This window comes from Armigeres subalbatus, chromosome 3, assembly GCF_024139115.2.
Source record: "Armigeres subalbatus isolate Guangzhou_Male chromosome 3, GZ_Asu_2, whole genome shotgun sequence".
NCBI classification, from domain to species: Eukaryota; Metazoa; Arthropoda; class Insecta; order Diptera; family Culicidae; genus Armigeres; species Armigeres subalbatus.
The window spans coordinates 336647322-336668162 of NC_085141.1; the positions used below are offsets into that span (position 1 = coordinate 336647322).

Consider the following 20841-nt stretch of genomic DNA (forward strand, 5'->3'; position numbering starts at 1 on the left):
ACTTCGGGGTCATGCTTCTATGAGAGGGGTATATTACTACAAAAATGTTAAAGATTAGGCATAAGGTTCTTGTTCAGTTTTTTTTTCAGTGGAGGGGCCTCAGAATATATGTTCTAGGAGCGGGGATCTACGTGTCGTGTAGTGTTGCGGAACCTTGGAACGCTTCCCGTAGTGCGCGCTTAACTTTTTATGTCGTCTTCAATGCTCTACTACTTAAAATTGGCTCTTTCGTTAAAATTCGATTCATTTCGCAACAAAAAATCTCTACCGAAAAATGTTACACGTAATGAATAACTTCTATTATTGGTAAATTGATTCCGAGTCAGTCTACCGAAATTTGTTCTACACTTTTGCTGTTCGTATATATCGAAAACATCGCTAAGGAACATTAATCAAATGCGGTCTGGAGTCCAATGGATGTATTTTGGACCGGTATTTTTGTCTCTCTGGTAATTTCGATTTACCTAGAAGCAGCTCACGGTTTTTGCTATTTATGATAGCTGAGTGATGAAGGTGTCAACTTTGGTCGATGTATTTCCATTAACAAATTTAATCAGCCAATTTTTTTTAATGATCGTTTCAGCATTTTTATATGTTCATATTTTCAGTTGCATAAATTTTATATATTTTTTCGAAGCAAATTGATCATTTTGAATCGTTTTGAAAAATAAAAAAATAAACCAAATCAATCTATAATCTGCATGATAAATTATTTGTACAACAATATTCTTACTTAGTCCGTTACAAAAATTTGATTAAAATTATGTCCCATGCGTATCGGGCTTATTATAAATTAATTTTAATATTAATCAACCTAATGAGTTTTGGTACAACTAACAACACTGAGCAAACTGAAAATCCAGTAAAAATATTACAAAAAAATAATACCTTAATATCAGATTGCGACACAAGATATGTATTTAATTCTTTCCAACAAGACCGCATCGTTCACTCTATGCGCCAAGCAATAATAAAGTGGTTATACCCCGATGGGCAGTTTTTGGGGGCACTATCATAGGGTGGTTATGCTTTGCAGTAGGCACCGATATCGAAATGCTTTCAATGGGATTAAATTTTGCTTTTTCACCGCATCGATGTTGCGTTTCTGATTCCAATGTTTCGACGAAAGGATTAACGCGGTTTACGATTCGGTAATTGATTGGTTTGAGGTGGTGGCTCAATAATTTCGGGATACCGTTTGGATGATGGAAATGGTTTCAGAGCACACTGCGAACAAATGAGGAATGACTGATAATAAATGAAGTTTGATTATGGATGTTTTTTTTTTCAGAAGTATGTATGTAGGGAGAGGATGTACTTATGCAGCACCACTTTCCCTGCCCCATGTTTTCACTACATTCTTACAGAGAAAAAACTTACAGAAACTTACAGAGAAAAAGGAGCAATGCTCATCTTCTTTAAAACTGTAAAACATCCTAATGTTAAGGTGCCCCCAACACACGCGACGCGACTCCATCGCTTGGCGACTGCGATTCTGTCGCCGTTGGTATGGAAGCGTAAATGAAACATTTCCTGGAGCGACCCAACGATAGAGTCGCGGCGATTAGTTGTCGCCGTCGCAGCGATACAATCGCTTAGCTCTGAGGAGCCTTTATGGGGATTTTACTGTTTCCGAAAACCATGTCCGTATGTTTTTTCGCTCTATGCGGTCAGTACATGGAGGCGCGTGGTGCATCTTAGGGTAATGTTTTTTGGCCTTGGGAATTTAAACTCACCAAAACGATAGATGTTTTCATGCAGAAAAGCCTAATTTTTATTGCTTCGTGTCTCTTATTCTGATAGAGAGGTAGGGGCTTCTGTCTTTTTTATAATCCATACATAAAAATGTGGGAAAGAACTTACTCTGGGGGTAATGAAGACAAAAAAAATTGAAATTTTGGTTACAATGTGGCTAAGTAATACATTTCGGAGATTAAGCACTCCCAGAGATACGAAGCCTTTTCCACACTAAAACCTCCTCATAGAATTATTTCAATAATTAATTCACGACTTTCTTCCGGAGTTCTTATAAGTACAAGCGACTCGTCATACCTCGATATCTCTCTCCATGTTGATTGTTTTCTCTGTCGCTTCAATTTACATACATTTTTGCTTTCTACATCTTGGTAACCTCTATATTTCGATATCTAGCTTTCTCTATGTGTTCTGATCATATTTCAGGATCTGTTCAGGATTCATTTTCCCGATGTATTCGCACTTCTAGAACAAAAGAAACTCCTTGTGCAATAAAAAACAAACACTTTAGAATGACATTTTTTGTTGTTGTCGCAACGAGATTTTTAAATCTAGTACTCATTTGAATGTTTACTTCCATTTCCCAATCTCCCCTGGACCAAGGTGAATACAAACAGGTGTAGCAGTATGCCAATTTCATGATTCAGCCATCTTGGATTTTTATATGGGGCAGCCACCGAGTTTGTTTATGTTTTGCACTGAAAATGAATGTTTCACCCCCGCGCTAGTCTCTCCCATCTACTGTCGAAGTGAGTGAACCCTGATATAACAACCCTGCCCTGGACCGTTCAATATTGAGATGTAGACAGTCGACTGTATTTTGCGTTAGCGTTAGCGTTGTTACGGTATACTTCGTAGATTGGACACTAGTGATACTCATGTTTCTTATGGAATCCTTATCCAGATTGCTATCGGAAATCAAGGTGGGGAGTTACCCTTGATTCCAATCTAAGATAAAAATGGCATAAGCATGAGGATTACTACTCCCGGCCACGCCCATCTTTACCGTAACTAGGGATAGGAAAGGAAATGTTGATGTAGAGCTTACTTACTTAACGAGAGGCCCCTGACTTGGCGACGCCCTCATAAGTTCTACGGAGTTGGTGGTTTGGTAGGGTAAGGTAGGTCATGGAGGTTTGCCTCAAGCTGGCAATTCGACCCACAGACTATGTTGTTTACCTGTTTTTATTTAAACTCTTGCCAGCCGGCTGTCGAAAGAGTATGCTAATATCAATTTTATTTACAGTTTATTCTTTAAATAATTTACAGACGATTTCTTAACCTCAATCTATCAACAAATATCCGTTGAACAAATCTAAATTTACCAAATTTGTACTTTCTGCTCAGTGAGCAAAACGATTCTTCTAGGTTCATCGAATACAAAAATCAAACCATGCATTTTAAAGATAATTATACTAAACATTTTACAAAGTTTTATTTCAAGTATTTTCGCGATTTCTGATATAAAATTCAATAGCAAACAATCAAACAAAATTAAAATATTCTAGCTAAATTTTACTATTTTGGTCGAGCATGGGTCAGCCGCCTGACACCCGCGTTGAAAAATATGTTCCATGCTTACCCCCCACATAAAATAATAACGTGTGCTAATCACTAATGATACTAAAAGATTTAAATGAAATTAGGCATTGTTCCCGCTTATCATTTTAGCACCGCCAGGGGGAACTTGGCCAGTACCCACTGCACTTTTCTTTCCCTTTCCACAAACAATTACCATCATTTGTGATATTTCAACGGAATTTTATTGGGAATTCTTATTTTGCCCACCAGTAAGATGAGCGGCTAAAAAGTAAAATCTTGATAAGATCCATTGCAATTCTGTCTTTCACACAGGATACCGTCGTCGGGGGTGACAATGGGTCAAATGGGGGTGAGAATGGGCCACTGTTTCAACTACTTAGAATGCTTGTAGAATAGTTTGAATGTACCTGAGGGCAAGAAGACTAAAATATAAGAGACCTTTTTGAACGATTTTGCTGTACGACCTCCAGACTGCCAGTAAGAGCGATGACCCATTCTCACCCCCCAGACCCATTGTCACCCCCGATAGCGGTACTTCGTACTTCTCCTAGAACCTCCTAGCATCAAATGTTTGTACAGGTTTGTACAAGTGGCTCGACTCGCTCGATGCTATTGCGGCTAATTCATCAATCCATGCTTGCTAGACCAAGTACTATATCACTCCAAAGGACATAAACTTGTGGACAGGCATCCCGCACACTTAAAAATCATGAAATCTACAAGTAACTGAATTCTTGATACAACCTAATATTTCGATACTTAATTAGCAAAGGGGCATAAAATTACGTTTATTTTAACATATCCTTGAACTGTCATCAAGGTTCTGATTTGTGGGATCCATTGCACGTAAGATTACACGAACCTACATAAAGATCTGCAGTCGTTAAATCAGTAGTTTTGATTTTCGTGTTGTCGATGTGTGGTGTGAAAAATTTAATCCGTATCCGTATCAGTGCTATTCTGCAGGAGTTTCTCTCTAAGTTTAACGAGTGTTTGGATATTTCTAAAACAAACGATGATAAGGAAAAGTATGTGCATTTGTTGTTATACATTTTGTTAGTGCTCATCTAGAAGTGCATCCATTGTGTGCTTCTAGAAAATGAAAATATATATCGGGTGTGTCGTGACACTTGTGACGCTTGTTTATAATAAAAAGAAGTGCATTCAATTAATCACCAGACTATGTTGTGGCTGGTCGACCTCTGGAATATGTTTTTTAACGAATGATTTCATCCGCTCTTGGTGTTAATCAGTCTGGTTAAGGAACACTGTTAGTGCTTTTTTATCGGCTGCATCTTAAAGTGACGTTGATTTTAGGCGTATGAGCGAGTGACAGACGAGATTTAAACGAAGGTAGGTAGCCAGTGCGAAAATTTCCAAAAGAAAAATATGTGCTGTATTTATCACTTGAAAGGAGCATCCGTTATGTGGCTATAGCAAAACAAAATTAACTACACGTCATGACGTAGGGGTGAGCTCACTTTTACGTCATGACGTGTATTTTTTTTTGGTTTTTTACCGCCATGTAATTTTAAAGCCTGACATAAATTTATGTTGAACGCGACGCTCCTTTTATGTGCATGATAAACGACATAATTTTACACGAATATTTTTAAGTGTGCGGTGGCTTCCCACTACACAGCGGCACCGAACTAAATTAACTAAAAATTTTATTAATTATCTTACAATGTTTTGTGGAATGATACTACAAAATATATACAGCCTTCCTGCGATTCTGGGATCAATCGGACTTTTCAAACCAATTTCCTGGTCGATAGTGACGGTGGTGTATTTTTCCATTTGTTTTGGATAAAAACGTTTAATCAAATGTGACAGCTTATGTAACAACCGATAGGGCTAAATGTTTTTGCCTTTCTCGTACAACAAAGTTTCACTCCAAGTACGAACTTTTTATAGAAGTCGCGGAGACTCATGGTGTTATATACCAATCGACTCAGCTTATCGAACTGAGCACATGTCTGTCTGTCCGTGTGTATGTATGTGTGTATGTGTGTGTGTATGTGTGTGCACAAAAGCTAAGGAAAACATTAGACAACTTTTCATATAGTAATCCTTAACCGATTTTCTCGCAACAAGTTTTATTCGACAAAGGGCAAAGCCTAGTTGATCACTATTGAATTTTATAACGATCGACCGTTGCGTTTAAAAGTTATAAAGAAAATGGTACATCGAACCGAGTCATATAAACGCCATATAAGGTTGGTGTCTTAACTAAATGCGAGAAAGGCAGTATCACTACTCGGTGAATTAAGTTGGGTTTTTAATAATGTTCTTCTCATTCAAGAGCAAACTTCTGGAGGGGTGCCCCGTAAATTTCGGCATCTTTCTCCATACTAAGCTGCGTTATTCCAATGTCTTTTAACAACTATATCCAAATTCATTACTTTGTGGGAAGACATTTTTTTTTCTTTTCTGATAACGAAGTTCAATTCAGAAATACAGTTTGTCCTGCATAGTATTGCTTAAAAAATATTGCCAAAAAGATTCGGCAGCCGATAGGACTTGAACCATTCATTGTTTTCCTTGAGTATAATATCCCGGAGTCCACTACCAGAAGCTATTTTAATTTCAACACTGCTTCTCAGCGCTACTTGTTCCTACTGATCCCGTTACGATCTTTGCTTGGACCCGTGCCTTCGTTCTACGTTGGACCCGCTTGCGGAAGTCAAATTCCGACAAGCGGTGGTAATCCTGCAGGGACACCGTTCTGGAAAAAAAACCTCTTAGAAGGTCACGTCTCCACGCTCAGCAATGAGCATTAATAAAAACAAGAGGAAGGGGGAGTCGCTGAATTCTCCACTTCCTTCTAAGAAACAAGGTTTCAAGACCGTCCTGCCAAAGCGCGGAAAAAATAGAAGGAAGCTGGAGACTTCAGATATTCCTTCTAACTCTAATATCGGAAATAATTCTTCTCCTATCGAACTGAGCAATCAGTTCGATTTGATTAATGATGAAATTGAGCAAATCGAATCTACCTCTAGCCCAGGTGATTCGATTCATGCGAAAAAGCAAAGGATTCCGCCAATTGTTGTATCTGTTGCCGAGTTTTCTGGCTTTAGGAATGAGGTTTTGAGTAAGCTTCAGGGGATCAAGGTTTCATTTCAGATTGCCAGGAAGGGTGACTGCCACGTTTTGCCGGGATCCTTTGATGATCGCAAACGTCTTCTTCAGTATTTAACTGAGAAGCGCCATAAATTCTTCACATACGACGACAAAACCGAGCGATTATTCAAAGTCGTCTTGAAAGGTTTCCCCAGTGATGATTAATCACTGGATAAGATTAAAATTGAAATTTCTCAATTGCTTGGATTTTCACCAGTCCAAGTAATTAAGATGAAAAAGAAATCTCGCTCTGGTACTTCCCAGAGGGGTATTTCTCAAGAATTTTATTTAGTTCACTTTAACAAAGTTTGGAAAAGGTCTGTATTATGTCCCATGTCCGTGTTACATGGGAACATTTCCGCAGGCCTGCGGGAAACCCCACTCAGTGCCGTAAGTGCCAAAAGTGGGGTTACGGAACTAAACATTGCCACATGGGTGCTAAATGTATGATTTGGTGGTGAAACCTCTCACGCCAAGGACGCCTGTCCTGTGAGAGAAGATTCCAATAAATTTAAATGTGCCAATTGTGGGGGCAATCATAAATCCATTTTTTGGAAATGCCCTTCACACAAAAAAGTTTTGAATTCCCGTGCAAAATTGAAGATAATACGACTCGATACAATCGGCAACGACCTAGGCGACGAATAAAGGATCACGATTGGAAGCTTGAAACATGGAACTGCAAGTCGCTAGGCTTCGCAGCCTAATCAAGTAACGAAAAACCAAATCGACCACGTTCTAATCGACGGCAAATTCTTCTCCGACATCACGAACGTACGCACTTACCGCAGTGCGAATATTGAATCTGACCACTACTTCGTTGCAGTATGTCTGCGCTCAAAACTCTCGACGGTGTACAACACGCGTCGGAGTCGTCCGCCGCGGCTAAACATTGGGCGGCTACAAGACGGTAGTCTAGCCCAAGACTACGCGCAGCAGCTGCAAGTGGCACTCCCAACGGAAGAGCAGCTAGGCGCAGCGTCTCTTGAAGATGGCTGGAGAGATATTCGATCCGCCATTGAAAGCACCGCAAGCGCTGCACTAGGCACGGTGGCCCCGGATCAGAGAAATGACTGATATGACGGCGAATGTGAGCAGTTAGTTGAGGAGAAGAATGCAGCATGGGCGAGATTGCTGCAACACCGCACGAGGGCGAACGAGGCACGACACAAACGGGCGCGGAACAGACAAAACTCGATTTTTCGGAGGAAAAAGCGCCAGCAGGAAGATCGAGACCGTGAAGAGACGGAGGAACTGTACCGCGCTAATAACGCATGAAAGTTCTATGAGAAGTTAAACCGTTCACGTAAGGGTCACGTGCCACAGCCCGATATGTGTAAGGACATAAACGGGAACCTTCTTACAAACGAGCGTGAGGTGATCCAAAGGTGGCGGCAGCACTACGAAGAGCACCTGAATAGCGATGTGGCAGATAACGGAGGCGGTATGGTAATGGGCCTAGGAGCACGCGCGCAGGACATACGACTTCCGGCTCCGAATCTCCAGGAAATCCAGGAGGAGATTGGCCGGCTGAAAAACAACAAAGCCCCTGGAGTTGACCAACTACCAGGAGAGCTGTTTAAACACGGTGGTGAGGCACTGGCTAGAGCGCTGCACTGGGTAATTACCAAGGTTTGGGAGGATGAGGTTCTGCCGCAGGAGTGGATTGAAGGTGTCGTGTGCCCCATCTACAAAAGGGCGATAAGCTGGATTGTAACAACTACCGTGTAATCACATTGCTAAACGCCGCCTACAAGGTACTCTCCCAAATTTTATGCCGCCGACTAACACCAATTGCAAGATAGTTCGTGGGGCAGTACCAGGCGGGATTTATGGGTGAACGCTCTACCACAGACCAGGTGTTCGCCGTACGTCAGGTATTGCAGAAATGCCGCGATCGGGACCAGCTATGGCAGTTAATGCACGAAAACGGATCTCCGGATAAACTGATACGGTTGATCAAGGCGACGATGAACCGGGTGATGTGCGTAGTTCGAGTTTCAGGGGCATTCTCGAGTCCCTTCGAAACGTGCAGAGGGTTAAGGCAAGGTGATGGTCTTTCGTGTCTGTTATTCAACATCGCTTTGAAGGGAGTAATACGAAAGGAAGGGATTGACACGGTACGATTTTCACGAACTCCGTCCAGTTATTTGGTTTCGCCGACGACATTGATATCATGGCAGGTAACTTTGAGAGGATGGAGGAAGCCTACATCAGACTGAAAAGCGAAACTAAACGGATTGGACTAGTCATCAACACGTTGAAGACAAAATAAATGATAGGAAGAGGCTCAAGAGAGGTCAATATTAGCCACCCACCACGAGTTTCTATCGGGGCAAAGTGTTTTCTTACCCAGGAATTCGTGATCGAAAATGTTTTGCACATGAAAAGTTGATTTTAGAGTCTCAGTGACTTCGGAGAAAAGTTTCAGTATGTTTTGGAAAAAAAAAACTTTTTCTTGACTAATCCCCCTAAAAGTGAGATGGAAATTCTCTTTCCTTCAATTATGAAGATACATCATTGGTGTCTTCGAGTAAGTTGTAGAAACATTTCTACGAAAAAATTTGCTATTTGTTTCTTAGTTATGCGTAAAACAGTCCAATTTATTTTTATTAGAAGAATTTATTTATTTGTAATTATTATTAGAAGAAGAAGAAAAAAATATCCATACGATACTTACGGCAAGCTAAGTCATATATATGTTGCAATGCAATCGTTAGTGCTTGAGTTATACTTTCAATCTCCTAATTAAAATTCTGCCCCATTTTGCCCATACATATGTGCAGTTAATGTCAATATGCTCATTTTTGAACCGAAAATCATCAATAACTTCGTCAATATTGAAAATGAAACTGTCTTCGAAAGGTTCATGTTTTTCATCGCCACGGACATCTTTGTAGAACAAAATGCTAAAAAATATATTGACGAAAGTATCGTGAAAACCCTGATTTTTGGTGGTCGTTCATAAATAACGACCCATATCTCGACTTCTATAGCAGATAGAAATAAAGTTTATATAGCAAAATTTTTCGCAGAAGCTTTTTCTACAACTTTCTCGAAGACACCAATGATGTATCTTTATAATTTGAGGAAAGCGAATTTCCATCTCACTTTTAGGGGAATTAGGTAGTCAAAAAATTTTTTTTTCAGAAATATGAAGATTAACATACTGAATCTTTTCACCGAAGTCACCGAGCCTCTAAAATCAACTTTTCATGGCCAAAACATTTTCGATCACGAATTCCTGGGTTAGAAAACACTGTGCAGGGTGTCAAAAATCTTTGTTTGCAGATGACACGGGCCTCTCAGCCAAAGGGCGAAGCCTTCGTGTCAGATTGCAAAAAAGTTTGGATATTTTCTCCACTTATTTGCAAAAATGGAAAATTTCCCCGAAAACTCAGATTATAATTTTTCCACATAAGCCGAGAGCTTCTTATTTGAAACCTTCTAGCAGACATATTGTCACTGTGAATGGGGTTCCAATTAATTGGTCTAGCGAAGCTAAATACTTAGGACTTCTGCTAGATCAAAAATTAACTTTTAAGTCACATTGAAGGCATTCAAGCCAAATTTTAAAAACATATTTTAAGTGTCTATATCCTAAGAGATGAATGCATGTCTATATAATAAAAATGAAATGGTCTGTGTTCGTATCCGCATAACTCGAAAACGGCTGGATGGATTTTCTTCATTCCTTCAGCAAATATGTTAGTTATCGTTTCCGACGGGTTTATATGATATTTTCAAATGCGAAAATCACGAGAAAGGTTGGGTAAATCGTGAAAAACTAAAATTAAGAATCGTATGGAAATTTCGCATGGTCAGTTCACAACGCCCATTTCCGCCTACTATGCAGGACAACGTCTGCCGGGTCAACTAGTATTTGATAATTAGCGAATAAAATTAGTTCTTCCATTCCACACTCCTGTTTTGAGAAAATCAGGGGGCTCCAGTAGTAAAGGCGTAGGATTGCCAATCCGGAGATGGCGAGTTCGATTCTCGGTTCCGGTTTTCGGGTTGGAAACATTCTCGACACTCTGGGCATACTGTATCCATTGTACTTGCCACACAAGATACATACTCATGCAATGGCGGGCATAGAAAAGCTTTCAATTATTAACTGAGGAAATGCTAATAAAATACTAAGTTGAAGAAGCCGGCCAAATTCCAGTTGGAATGTAGAGCAATCGAACACGGACAGAAAACTGATAACATTGAACCAAAAAATATGATTGTTGTTTTCAAATCGTCATATTTTATTGAAAATACTATGAAATTTATTGTTTCAACAAGATTTGTTTACATAACATCAATAACAAAGTATTTTTATTTCAACAATACTTATTAGAAATGAGCTTTGAGAAAAAGCTCGCATGATTGCAATGTTTACATTTGAAAATAACCACAGTAGGTTTTTGTGGACAATATTTGATATTAACTATGTCTCCTAGGCAACTATAAAAACCTTTTGAAAAATTTAACTCGCTGACGTTTGTTTTAGTAAATGCCACTCAACAACTGTAATGCTTCATCTTCTTCTTTAATGACTCTAACTACCGACTGGAACTTGGCCTACTTTTCAACTTAGTGTACCAGTTTCCACGCTCGCCATAATGGCTATAATAACGCTCGCCATAATGGCTATAATAAAATAAATGCTATAATAATTTTGACATTAACTGCTTCCCGACGCTGAACTAGAATTTTAGTCTAAGCAAACATTGATAGTAACCGTTACTAATGGTCCAATGCACCGAATGAACACAATGACGTTTGAGACGGGCGCTGTTTACTGAAAATGAACACTTGCATGAACTCGATGAATGAAAAAGTATTCATTCTTAGTAAACAGCGCCCGTCTCAAACCAAGATGAATACACCACTAGGTGTTCCAATCTGCCAAATTCACGAATCAGCCATCTTGGATTTTAGTATGGAAGAGCCAGCCGGTTTGTTTATGTTTTGCACCGAAAATGAATTTTTCACCCCCGCCGTCTTCTCGTCCATAAACTGGGCAGATTGAAACACCTAGCTGTGTATTCATCTTGTCTCAAACGTCAATGATGAACTCGGTGCATTGGACCATAACAGCCAATGTGTTGTTTGTTTTTCATCAACAAAAAAACGGGAGCTCAAAACCAAGATGAATACTAGTGGTGTATTCATCTTGCTCAAAACTTTTGATAATATTATTCTATTTTAGATATTACTAATTACTAATTTATTTCAGATATTTGGATCTTGAAGCTTTTTTTGAAGTATTCACATTTACTTTTACAGAATATGCGATCCAAACTTGATTCCTTTGATTTTCTAACTGCCTTGGTGACATATTGGGAAGTATAATTACAAATCTCATTGGACATACGCTTACGGACATTAATAATAAGGATAAGCACCTTGTGGCAAAATAAATAATGGGTCCTATCATGTGATCGATGTGAACAAGGTTCACCTGGTTCTAAATACAGTGACTAAGGGATGAAATAGTTCTCGGAAGACACGTAGTTTTGCGTAGAACTATCATGATTTGATTGAGACGATTATAAACCAGATCCCTACAGAGGAACCTCGACTGGGTGCTTACCGCAATTTCCGGTACTCTAACGCAACTTTTATGCTGAACTCGAAAATGGCGGCCAGGTGCATAATCATCGTTTAAGCTATTAGGTACTTGCCCCCTTTCCTTCAATAGACTTTTTTCATATGTACAATATTCTACTGATAAATTTAATAAGGGTGAGATAGGTAAAAGTAAAAAATGAGATTCTTTGGATATCATTTTTATGCATCAGTAGTTTAAATAGTATTGTTTTTTTAAGAAATGATTAATGTTACACCTATGTGATTCCGACAGAGCAACCAAAATTATAATGCAGTAGAAGACCCAATTGAATAAAAAATGTGTGTGAGAATTCATATTTCAAATCCGGTGTCTTCAATCCGTTTAACTATACGTCTTCTACAAAGAAACGATAGTGAAGCATCAACTACAATTTCCACTTAAGCGGCGGTCTAGAAAACACGCTGATACTTGCTTCTGAAATCTCGTGCTTTAGTGAGTCCGAATACAAAAAAAAAGAACTTCGGTCCTTTACTTCAAAGGCGAGCATGCGTTAACTATTTATGACTCGAATAGCGTCACATTGAAAAGTCTGGAATAAAACATTCAAAAGTTAAAATGTATTCAAATATGGAATTTAAAAATAGTGAATCTTGATACTAGAGTAGTTCCTATTGTTGACGAAAAAATAACAATTTTTCAGTTGTCGTTGGCGACGAGAAACATCAATGTTTGCTTAGACGACAATTTAAGTTCAGTGGCTGGAAGCAACTAATGTCAAAATTGTTATAGCATCCGCCATTATGGCGAGCGTGGAAAGCTGGATTGACATTTCCATAGTTATGGTAAGTTTTTCTATGCCCACCAATTGCATGAATATGCATCTTCTGTGGCAAGAACAATGGATATCTGTATGTGATATTATTTTGACGTATAGCATCACTAAACGGACCATTTAGTTTGAGTTAGTTAGGTAATAAGCTCGCTCAATAATAACATGCTTGTTATTCTTGTTATTATTGATTAGTCCAGATTTATTGATTCTACGTTAAATATTATCACTTTCACAATACTTCTACAGTACAATAAAATATGTATAACATTTGCATGTGTCGATTAAAATTGGTTGCAAAAATCAAATAGGGTGTTTGTGGTTGTTTGGCTTGATTTAGTAAACAAACCGAGCTACCATCAGAATCGACCAAAAACTTTTTCAAGTGGAAAAAAATGCATCGGACCAAGTGGAAATGTACAGGAGATCGCTATTGCCATTTAGTAAGGTTTGTTTTATCTATATTTTTCTTTATGACCATTAATTATTAAAAATATTATTTTCAGAACTGGTTATTCGGTTTCAAAATGTGGCAACGAAACCTTTCGGTAAGGAAGCATACGATAGAAGAAAGGACGAAATTACCTCAACACTAAATGAATATGTAACCAAGTAAGTACAATAAATTTCCATTAGAAATAATAAGTATAACCACGTATAACACTTATTTCACGTATTTCAGATATATATTGACATAAATTCTGCCAGATTGAAAAAAAAACAATGTCCAGGAGCAAAAATTAACAAACAAAAAAATGAAATGTAAAAATATAATAGTGAAAAAATATAAAAATATTTCGTTAATAAATAAAGCAATATTTATTTATATTCAGTTCCTTATTTAGATTCAACCGAATAACTTTTTGGAACAAACATACTTCTCTTTTTGAAACAACAATAAATCTCTTTTAAAATCAAAAATATTATTTTTGTTTTGATATAGAACGTTGAAACTTTGTTAAAGCTTTCTGAAACCAGAGCTTTCAAAGCTTTTGTTAAAACAATAAGACTGGATTGTTGAAACAACAATAATTCTTATTACCGCCAAAACAATGCGAGATTCTTGTTGAATTTATGTCAAATATTATTGTTTTCAAAATAGATTGGTTTGAAAAGCTTGTAAAGTGAAAGAGTGTAAAGTAATGTAAAGGTGGCTTTCGGCGCAGTTTCAGGGAGGAGGAGGTTACCGCCGTCAATCCGAAGAATAAAGGAAGGCCTTTTCGTGAAGTCTTTCTCGAAGTCTCAAAGGAGTATGCAAAGTTTGATGTCCCATTAGCCCCGATAGCAGAGCAACGTTCAAGCATATAGAAGCATGATGGCGTTGCTAGGTGTGGCTAGGCGGTGACACAGAGGACCAACATACAGATGGATCCAAGGATCGTGGGTATCCAATGACGTGGGTTGGCGTGTCCTCGGATATCAGATTTGAGAACCATACATGTGAGCTGACGGTAGGTCAATTCATGTCAGTGTGAGGTAAGTAGTTTTGGGGAACACGGAAATGGTGAGTACACCTTCTGTCTTACCATTTTATGCAGTGCAGCATATGCCAATTCAAACAAAATCTCACAAAATCGGGTGAGGATATTTCTGCGTTTATATATTTACATTGATGTTCACATCTTAGGTATTAGCCATAATAACTTTGTTTCGGTAGTAGTGTAGCTCAATTTTTACCTATTATGTTTTGATGTTTTTAAGTACGATAGAAAAATCTCATATTTTATAAATTAGTTTGTGCATCATATGAAAATGTGACAGCATCATACACTTTGCGTTAGTTTTTATGTGTAAGAATGTAAATATACTCTTTTTACTGTGTTTTTATTTTTTTGTTACACTTATATTTTTTATTTTTTACTTTTTTGCTTTTACAAGTCATCAATTGTAAGGGAGGTCGGATGTTGGTAGGGATGTTGGTTTTGATGCACATAGTTGGGTTTGCCATTGGAGGGTGTTTTTTATGAGGTGTGCGAGGGAGAGTTCGGCTGCCGGTGGGACTTGAACCCGCACTATTCCATTAAGAACACGGACGTACTACCAATTATACAACAGCTGCCCTTACGAGAAAGCTGTTCCATAACCAGCTAATAACGGTGGCATATGAGTCAATGCCCCGTATCCTTCGAATCCTACTTTAGCAATATTTCACATCTTTTCTCTCTACCCAACTATGTGTATCGAAATTGAACAACAGTCGATCGCGTTTGAATCACAAACATGTGCTTCTGCCTGTCGTATTGAGGCGGGTTTGCTTCTGCTACGACAATAGAGGCTTGTTTGCAGCCGTTTGATCATTTATCCATCTTCTTAGAATTCATTTGTTGATCAAAATCATTATCATATCAGGGGGGAAGGGGAATTTAATTTCTTTTTGCTCTTTTTCGTTTCAGAGAGCGAGCAAAGGCGCTTAAACCTAGGCTATTAGCCAGGGCAAGGCTAATACCTTCGCCCCATCCGAGGAAAATCATCGGCAAGGATAATGGAGTGACATAAATTTCTTAGCAAAGTCACTCCCAACGTATTTCCACAAATTTTCTATCATTTGCTTATAATAATACTCCTAAACCACATACCCTACCCACCATCCAATTCCTTGACATCTATGAGGGCGTCGGTGAGTCGCTGGCCTCTCGTTAAGTAGATGTCATATCATCATTTCCTTCCCTTTCCTAGTAACGGAGAAGATGGGCGTGGCCGGCAATGATAGCTTTCATGTTTTATCATTTTGGACCCCCAATTGGATTTCCATTGAATCCCAAATGGAAATCCATAAGCAATTGGGGTAAGAAAGGTAAAGAATATACATGACAACTATCAGTATGCAATCTACGAAATACTCCGTTACAACGCAACGCAACGCAACGCAAATATTATTGTTTTCAAAATAGTTTTTTTCTGCGTGAAGAAGAAGATGAGAAAAGCAAAACAGTAATATTGTTATTTGGCCATGCATCGGAGTTCTAGCCATATCCGTGGCTTGCTGCTAGAAAATCACCAGTAAAACACCAAACCCGGGATTTAGCTCTATCTACAAAACCATTTCAATCTAGAGAATTTGTTAAGTCACAAGAATTACCGTGTGTTCCTCAAACTACTAATGCTTATGAGACACAAACTAATAAAACTTACAAACTAATGCTAATGCTACTCGATTTTTTTTTCAGCAGTCAGTTCAGTCAATTTGGGGCCTTTCACAAATTACGTAACGCTGTAAGGGGAGGGAGGGGGTCAAGCAGAGTGTTACGATCCATACAAAAAAATTAAACCTTTCATACAAAAAGTATTACGAGGGGGAGGGTGGGGGTCCAAAATCACCAATTTTAGCGTTACATAATTTTAGAAAGAATCCTTCAAAAATGGATTAGGCTAGGGCTCGGTATGGTAGATCTTACACCAGCTTTACGGGACATTTTAGTTGGTTCCAACACTGAATTGTAAGACAATCTATGTAAGGGTGTAGGTTTTTTCTAGTTTGTCGGAGAAACTGTTTTCACTCTTTTAGGATTCACGTCGAATTCTTCTAAAACTATGGTGTCTATCTGTAAAAAAAATCTGTATAATGTTTTTGAGATGAAGCGGCATGTATGGGTGACAACATATGAGATCGGAAATGAACAATACTATCCACACAGCTACCAACATTTTGAAGACAGCCAATTTGAATTTCATATAGGGGAAGAGGCCCCAAAACGCCCCCCCGATGCAAAACGCCTTTTGTGGTTTCCGTCATATTTACCGTCATTAAGATGGCCGTAACAAAACAAGATCTAAAATTATGTAGGTTAGGCGAAAAAAGTTTCAAAATAGTGTATGGGAAGGTCGGAAAAACCGAAAATTTCCACATTTTGGAGAAACATCTAACATTTTGGCGAGGCAAAACGCCCTAGTGGCGCTAACCTACAATGTACTTGCGTCTCCACGCACTATCCATACCAGAATGCTGATTCGCCGACGCATGGTACTTTGTTTCCTAGTAGTTGCCAGCTAAAAGGCGTTTTGCCTCACGAGTTTTCCGGCAACAGAATATCACCACTTTTTTGAAATGTGAATATTATCAATATGATTGAGATTTTTGACAATTTTTGAATGGCATCAACTAGCTATCTTGTTTAACTGTTGCATAATGTAAAAATACCCATGAATAGCGTTATAAATGAGACAATAAAGCAGTGTTTGCTTAGCTAGGGCATTTTGCCCCCCCTTCCCCTACATTTCCTGAACACCTAACAAATTGTCTGCGCTTGTAACACATATCAGTAGGTATGCCACATTTTCCACTCAAGCCAGCCACGCACACATACACACCCCTCACAAGAGGTATGCAAATTACAACATTATGGCACATATTGCATTATTCCTAGCACGATCGTCGTTGCCGGTTTTCAACCGAATGGAATGTGCATTGGCAAGAACTGCAACCGGAAACGGCATCGCTGTTGCACCGCCGTAGCACACAGGATCGACGATGAATATTCATTCAGCGCTCGCAAACGCAACCCACGTGCCGGTCTCGTCTGTTTCCGGCAGTCGTTCTCCTTCGATGGAAAAACAAACTCATCGAAGACCTTGGTAGAGGGAGCGTGCCACCAAGCAGCACGGATAGAAAAATGTATTGAACTTTCTGGGTGAAATAGTGCAACTTTACGCCAACGCCATTATCAGTGATTTGACGCCGAAATATATTGAGTGTTCAACTGTCGGGCAAACTTGTTGGAAAACAATAATCTCTGTGAGAAAAGCGTTGTGTAGTTATTTTTTTCGGTGTATATTGGTAGACGTGCTTGGAACATACATCGGTGCTTGTATGCAATCACGTGCATATATTTGCATACAAAACAACTTCTTTCGCAGGTTGAGCGAAAAATCTGTCAAAAGTGCTCTATCGTGTCAAAACATAAATATCATGGACCATGGTGCTGTAGAGAGCCATACTTCTGTGCATAACATGCATATTGAAAGTCAAGCAGTAAAAATTCCATATTTTCTATAACGTTATGAACGATATTTAACTCTACTGGTCAGAAGCATGACTCAAATTTTAGGTTTTTAGTTTCACTATATATATTTGCTGTTTGCCTTCTTTTGGTTGCTTTTGAACGTCGGGTTCGTCGCTTGAAACATAGAATTTAGGTTGACGCGTACTTTCGTTATAGGCCTGATTTCTAGTAGTGGCTGGTCGTCCAGTTTTTCTATGCAAATTACGAAAAAAACGTAATTAGCCTTGAGTTTAGAATAATGTTTGAAACATATATTCGAAATGCATAGTTGTGTTGTTCATATGATACGAATCTAAAAAAACAACGAAAACGTTTGAAGTATGATTTTTGCACCGTTTTCCCCTAATATGAGTTACAGGTACAGCAAATGCTATCAGCACCAGCTTTCCTCGAATTGTCGATTTTGGAGCAATTGATTTGATCAGTTCAATCGCACTTTTGAGTGCATTAACTTTAGATGCCTTTCACCATACCCATTTTTGGCAGGTTGCTTTGCCCTAGCTTGCAGGTTGTTCTCTACATGAAGGTTGTAGGAATGTGTGTATCAAATCATTCACTGCTGTTGATTATAATTTGCAAGCGAAGATGAAATTTTGAGGGTAATAGATTGACCTCTAGGTCGTACGAAGCTGTCATACCATGCGTCTCCATTTGTTTCTAACACAGAATAGTAGAGAAAAATGTGGTAAGTACAGTTGGATATATCTTCTAAATAAACAAAAATTAGTTTAGGTTCCTTTCTGTGTGGCAGTGAAATGGCACTGGGTTTTAATTATGGAAAGTCCAATCCAATAGATTTGAAAGTATCGAAGTAGGCTTTATATGAACGACAACGAAGAGCCAACAAAATATCAATCAAAGCAATCGTGGCAATTCGCAGTCAGTCAAATACATGTGGTGAACCATCGCAGACAGCAGTGATAGTTTTCCAGCAGACTCCCGCTTGCCTATTCCCACATTAAGCTCCACACCTTCCTGACGATTTAACTCATGAACGGGTTAACCGTTTTACAAAATTTTCTCGCTCATCGACTCGTCTTGGGATCCACAAGGTTTGTATGTACAAAAAGTTGGTTATTTTAACGGGGGGAAAGGTAAAAAGTCAGTACAATACAACTTTAGGTCAGTGGTCAAAGGGAAAAAACAATAGCACGTAAATTGATCTAGAGCGCTATGCTGCAAATAGTTCAGTATATGACATTTGCATCACATATACTCAGCCAAAGCTGTGTATTTTTCGCTAGATTGGATAAGGATAATCCTTACGGAATCCAAAACTGAAACCACTCGCGATTTCAAGGGCACCCCATTCAAAACGGAAGCCACGCACAACTGTCATTTTTATTATTCCACGCAGCATGCATCAAACGAGACCGTAAAAATTGGGTCTGATGTAATTTTTTTCAGTGAATATAAAGATCCAAAAGTAGGCTTTGTTGTGAATGGTCCCGCTTTGCAATTTGCTGTCAGGAAATTTACATTTCGTTTTTTTTTTCCATGATGTGAAAACTTATGAGTCAAGAAGAGACCTGCAAGTACACTTGATTCCATTACGACGATTCAATAGCAATGTCATGCTTACTCTTGACTTGGACTTGGGGACTTGGTTTGAGGGCGTGCGGCAAAAATTTTAGCTTGTAATGTTCTCTGATTCAGCAACTGGTCACCCGTATGAAGATGAAGTAAGATACAAAGTTATATAGGAATATGACCTTGTGTTACAGTTCTTTTTACTTACTTTTCATCACCTACAACATCAAGCATTAGTAAATCTATAGAATTAGGATTCAATATCTGTCACGACCCTTCCCAACTTTGCATTTAATGTAAATAATATCTAGGCTGTTGGTCTTTGCTATCCATCAATCTCAAGCCCGTTCCTATTTTCCTTGCGTTGAAGGAACGATGTTCACTTAAGCTAAAATTCTAATGAACGGCGGATATTTTTATCCAAAGTTTAGTACCTGACTTTTGCTCGGAATCGATGAGAGCCGCATTCCTGTTTGTGGCTCCATCATGTCATGGAATGATCATTGAGTCAAAGTTTGGACACGCTGGAGTTGCAAAAGAATTATCAATTCGATTCTGGATGGAGATGCCAGCCGAGCCGTAGCTTTCTTAATGATAATGCTTGTCCAATGAGCAGCTCGAAGTAGCTCGAAGTTGTTCCCGTCATGCTCGTTCTTTTTTGTCAACAAATGGGCAAGAGAGGGATGGGAAGAACTGCGAGCTACTTCGAGCTGCTCATTGGACAGCACTGATGATTTTTTTCCTGCATACTTTTGAATAAACTCATTGTCACATTGTCGCCCTTTCGCTGTGAGCGTTGCATATCCTCGTGTTGAAAAAATAATGATAGCAGTGGCGTTTTAGTCCAAATTCAAATGAAAAATCGCTCCCTTTGAGTGATTGATTGTTTATCCTCGCGGTGGATGAAAAATTAGAAACTTTTTCAAAAACATCAGATAGGGAAATGCTAATACTGTTGTATATCCATAATTATCCTCGTTTTCTGGCTGAATTAGGGGCCATCCACAAAGTACGTCACGCTCCTAGGGGGGAGGGGGGGGGGTTCGAGCAGCGTGACGACTCATAAAAACATTTTAGAGGTTTGTTACAAAAAGTGTGACGAAGGGGGGAGGGGGGTTGAAAATCGCCAAATTTTGCGTGACGTACTTTATGGATCTTCTCTTATTAATTTTTCCACGTTTTCCCTATCCCCAGAATTTTCGTCCTTTCCTCATCAAAGGTATGCTTCTCACACAATACAAATAAGCTATAGTCTTACAAGTTGTAGTATGAAAATGCTTTGAAAGGTGTTGAAGTATGCGAGGTCGGGGTTCAACAAATTGCACCAAACGCCAACAAAAAAGTACCCACTTTTCTGCCCATGCTTTCGTTTATCAGATCAAATTGTATCCGATGTTCCATAACCCCATAGATGAGGATATCTACAACAACATAGATACAACAAATGGTTTGGCAGAACCCCGACCATTTGAGAATAAGAGGGGAACAGGTCCGGT

General features: G+C 38.9%; 1 long non-coding RNA gene across 1 annotated transcript; it reads left to right on the forward strand.

Annotated features, from left to right (window-relative positions):
- The first annotated feature begins 12862 nt into the window (after positions 1 to 12862).
- On the forward strand, positions 12863 to 13641 carry LOC134221342 (uncharacterized). Its single transcript, XR_009982333.1, has 3 exons — positions 12863 to 13263; positions 13322 to 13427; positions 13498 to 13641. It is a non-coding gene; the product is annotated as an uncharacterized LOC134221342 (long non-coding RNA).
- Positions 13642 to 20841: the final 7200 nt, after the last annotated feature.